Below are 4899 nucleotides of genomic sequence, written 5' to 3'. Positions count from 1 at the left end.
AGCCTGTGTCCGGTGTGTCTGGCTCCCTGAGGTATCCGTTCCACTGGAGCAGCGGCACACTCCCGGCGCACACACAGGTGGGAGCGGGGCTCTCTGGGCACTGCGGAGCCTGCTCAGTGAGGACCATGGTGCCCATTGCCCTAGCCACCCCATGGGCAGCCCTGGTGGGTGCTCACCGTGGTGTCTGCCAGGGTGCACAGCCAGGGAACCACATCGGGAGCTAAATAATCTCCCTGGCCACTAGAAGGCAAAGGAAGGCTAGGACCCCTCTCTCTGACTTTGTCCCTGTGAATGCTTGGTCCCTGCAGGCTGCTGTGGTGAAGGGTGGCCAGGGTGAGCATCCCTTAGTAGGGACCTGGGTCTGAGAGGACATCGGGCTGATGTGGATTAAATGTTGACCCCTCAAGGCGGCAGGCTCCAAGAGGCTGGGGTTACCAGAGGGAGGGACTGAGCCTGCAAGGCTGCCTGTGTGACAGTGTCGCTGAGCAGCCCACGCAGGAGGCGAGCAGGCGGGCGGCGAGGTCTGGGACTCTAGGCCCGACGGCACGCTGCTTCAAACCTCTGGGCTGGCGCCTCGGTGCCTCTCGGCTCAAACTGTCAAGGCGAGTCCCAAGAGCCCTCAGGCTGGACACACACTGCAGCTGGGTCCAGTGGACCGAGAGGAGACAGCCCCGCTGGCGGAAGACCAGCCCTTTGCCGTCCCTCCCTGGTGTGGTACAGGCGATGCAGCTCTGACGGGCCAGCGAGGACACCGAGCCGCGGCTGTGTGGTGAAATGGCTGATGCAGGAGTTCTTCTGGGGTTCGCTCTCATGCCTCTGCCCATTAGAAAGAGCATAGTGTGATAAGGCACTGCACGGCAGCAACACAATACGATGCAGCACGGTGCAGAAGAGCACAGCAGCAAGTAACACACGACACAGCGCCGCACACAGAGAGTGCCATACAGCACAACGCACCACGACACGGCACAGTGCCGTGTAGGATGGCTCAATGTCACAGACAACAGCACAGCACAACACAGTAAGATGTACAACGCATCGTGACACAGCCCTGCACAGTACAGTCAGAACGGCACAGCACACAACAGCACAGCATAACACAGTAAGATGTACAACGCAGTGTGACACAGCCCTGCACAGTACAGTCAGAACGGCACAGCACACAACAGCACAGCATAACACAGTAAGATGTACAACGCAGTGTGACACAGCCCTGCACAGTACAGTCAGAACGGCACAGCACACAACAGCACAGCATAACACAGTAAGATGTACAACGCAGTGTGACACAGCCCTGCACAGTACAGTCAGAACGGCACAGCACACAACAGCACAGCATAACACAGTAAGATGTACAACGCAGTGTGACACAGCCCTGCACAGTACAGTCAGAACGGCACAGCACACAACAGCACAGCATAACACAGTAAGATGTACAACGCAGTGTGACACAGCCCTGCACAGTACAGTCAGAACGGCACAGCACACAACAGCACAGCATAACACAGTAAGATGTACAACGCAGTGTGACACAGCCCTGCACAGTACAGTCAGAACGGCACAGCACACAACAGCACAGCATAACACAGTAAGATGTACAACGCAGTGTGACACAGCCCTGCACAGTACAGTCAGAACGGCACAGCACACAACAGCACAGCACAACACAGTAAGATGTACAACACAGTGTGACACAACTCTGCACAGTACAGTCAGAACGGCACAGCACAGGACAACACGGCATAAACAGCACACACCATGCAGGAGAGCCCAGCCCCACAGCCAGGCCCTTGCACTCCTTGGCTTGCCTAGGGTCTGTGTCCTGCCCAACACCAGCCCGTGCTAGTTTCGTTTGGGGTTGAGTTCATTCACCCTGAGCAGGGGGAGCCGAGAGCTGGACGTCTCTGGTAGGGGAGCAGACCGGGGAGGGCAGCAGGGGGGTGGAGGGAAGAGTGCCCAGGACAGGGACGGTTATTTCTATGGTCTCATGGGTTATAGGGATTGGCATTCAAGGTCCCCAAGGTCCTGGGAGGCAGGAAGACTGGAGAGAGGAATGGTCTCCTGGCGATTAGGAGTTGGACACCTGTCCCACCGGCCTGGGCCCATGGCTGTGCTCACTCAGGCCTGGACAGCAGAGAGGGTGTCTGCTTTGACCACAGGACTGGCTGACAGCCATAAGATGTCCCCTCACGTTCTCAATTGGTGAGGACCCGGATGCTGTGCAGTCAGCCCTTGGAGCAGGCTGCTGGGCACTGGCTCCGGAGGCCACGTAGTGCCTGCTGTAGGCACCTCGGCAGCCCCTCCTTGAAACACAGCTGAGAGACACAGCGCAGACTGGCACACTGCCCCACGGCATTTTTTTTAAAAGAGGTTTTTGCTATGGGGCGTGTGCACGCTCCAAGAGACAGAAAGATACAGAGAGATAGAAAGCACGAAATCGCCCCCCCAGGGGGGATGGCTGAGCTGCAGTCCCTTCTCCTCCACTCTCCTCTCGGGAGTTCGGGCACGCACATGCCCAATGTGAGTTTTCAGCTGCCAGGTCTGGGACTTGAGAATATTATTTAGCCCTGGAAAAGGGCAGAGCACCTCCACGTCCCACAGCACAGGTGGGCCTGAGAGACTTCATGCCAGGGGAAGAAGGCAGACACAGAGGCTGCATGGTCCAGACCTGCTTCCGTGAGACCTCTAGGGGCCCGGCATTCGAACACACGGCAGCATGGTGGGGTCGTCTGGGACTGAGGGTGGGGCGGGGGAGACCGCCTGACGGGTAAGGGATTTTACTTGGGAGCAGTGGAAATGCCACAGAGCTGATCAGTCAGCACCCTCGTAGCACGGTGAGGCACTGAGTGCCCAGGACTGGGCATCTTAAACTAGCGGGGTTTTCTTGTGTGAATTTCATCGTATATAGTTTTAAAATTCAAAAGAGTCGCCCATAGAAGCTTATTTATAACAGTCCACACCTGGGAATGGCCCGCGCACACTGCAGCCACAGAACGGGCAAATGAAGAGCAGCTGCCCGTATGCACAGCCATGGCAGCAGACGGGCATGCACAGCTACGCTGACCGCGGGCCCTGCAGGCCGTCAGACACCGGGTGTCCACACAGCACTAGGCCCATCTGTGTGGGTGCAAGGACAGGCCCGGCTGTGAGGGCGGAGTCAGAACAGCAGCTGCCCCTGGGGGAAATGACCCAGGGCAGGACATGCCCTGCATAGACACAGGGCAATGACGTGGCGTGTACAACTGCCGAGAGTAACCGGACTGTTCTTAGGCCCGCCGTGTGGCCTGGTAGTTAAGGAGGCTGGATCCCACAGGGCTGACCACGGTTCAAATTCCAGCCCTGGTGGCTTAAACCACACACTGGGCCCACGTGTGAGCATGCCCCACCCCCCATCAGGATGAAGAAATGGAGGAGGAGTCACAGCATGGCCACACCCTACTGGGGGTGCTTTCTTCCTCTTCCTCTCTCTTGGTTTCTCTCCAGCAGTTCTAAGAAGATGGATGCTCCATGCTGTGAGTAAATATTCTCATGTGAGTAATAACCCACCAAGGAAAAAGATAAACCGGGAGAAGTGAAGCAGGGCCACTCCACAGGGCATGGCCAACCCCAGGCTGCCCAGACGTGCCCATGGCGCCGGCTGCCTGGCTGGTCCTTCTCTGTGCTCAGGCGACACTGGGCCACAACGGCGGTTGGGCTTCTGTGCTATTTCATCATCAGTTGCTTTGTCCATCTGCCCCCCCCCCGCCCCCTCACTGCCGTTCTGGGAGCCAGCCCTGGAGGGCAGGAGCCGGTCTCAGTCCTTGTGGGGGTTCCTGTCCTGGCGCACAGTAGGTGTTGGCGCTCTCTCACCATCTGCAGGAGCCAGGGTGCAGGAGTCGTCCCTGTGCCATGGTAACCTCAGTGACTGTCCCAGCCAAGGCCCGCTGCCCGGCTCAGCAGCTGCCCAGAGGTCGACAGGAGTCTCCAGCTGTGTCTGTGGCAGACTCACCGTGCCCTCTGTCCTCCACCTCGCCAGGGCAACAGCCGCACCCCATGTTTCCGCAAAGCCCCTGGAAACCCGGACCTCCGGAGCATCCTGCAGGGCCCTCAGCCTCGTCTCTGGGCTTCGGGCAGGAACTGGAAGCCTGGAAGAAGGCTTCTCCTACTTTCCTGGTCTCTGAGTCACCCCGGACCCTGGCAACATGCCGCTCTGACCCAGGGTCTAGGGGCCCGGAGGCTCTGCATCTGTCACAAACCGTGGCTGCCACTCTAGCCCTGGCTGGCTCTGTGTGTCCGGCCTGCCACACCCTCAAAGCCAGTCCTGCTAAAACATGGTATGCAGAGGCACTCCTGCTGCAGCAGGCTGGCACACAGAGACGCCTCGGCCCCCATTGCAGAACTGAACACGCGTCGATATAAGTGCCCGAGAGCCCAGATGTACAGGCTCGCTTCCCAGGACTGAGCATGCCCCATCACAGACTCCCCAACTCCCAGGTTTTTAAAGCCTGCTAGGATCAGCCAAGGCCTCCTCTCACCACCCTAGGCCCAGAACTTTCCAGGCGTTGCCCCTAGCTTGCCTAGTGTTTACCCAGGGCTATTTTAGGATTCCTTTGCTCTGTTTGAAATTCACGCTGACTTCAGTGCCTAGTTAGAAAGGGTACTTCCCAGGACCAGCAGTTAGCGTAATGGCTATGTCGCTGGACTCCCATGTAGTAAACCATGGTTCAAGTCCCAGACCCAGTGGCTTACACTCATACTGGGCACGTGTGTGTGCATGCCCAAGAGGAGAATGGAGGAGAAGGGATTGCAGTATGGCCATCCCCCCTGGGAGGTGATTTCCCATTTACTGTCTCTCTGTTTTTCTGGTGAGCACACATGCCCTATAGTAAAAAACCTCTCAAAAAAAAAAAAAAATTGAAA

This window comes from Tupaia chinensis, unplaced genomic scaffold, assembly GCF_000334495.1.
Source record: "Tupaia chinensis unplaced genomic scaffold, TupChi_1.0 Scaffold000404_1, whole genome shotgun sequence".
NCBI classification, from domain to species: domain Eukaryota; kingdom Metazoa; phylum Chordata; class Mammalia; order Scandentia; family Tupaiidae; genus Tupaia; species Tupaia belangeri.
This window is presented reverse-complemented; position numbering follows the sequence as displayed.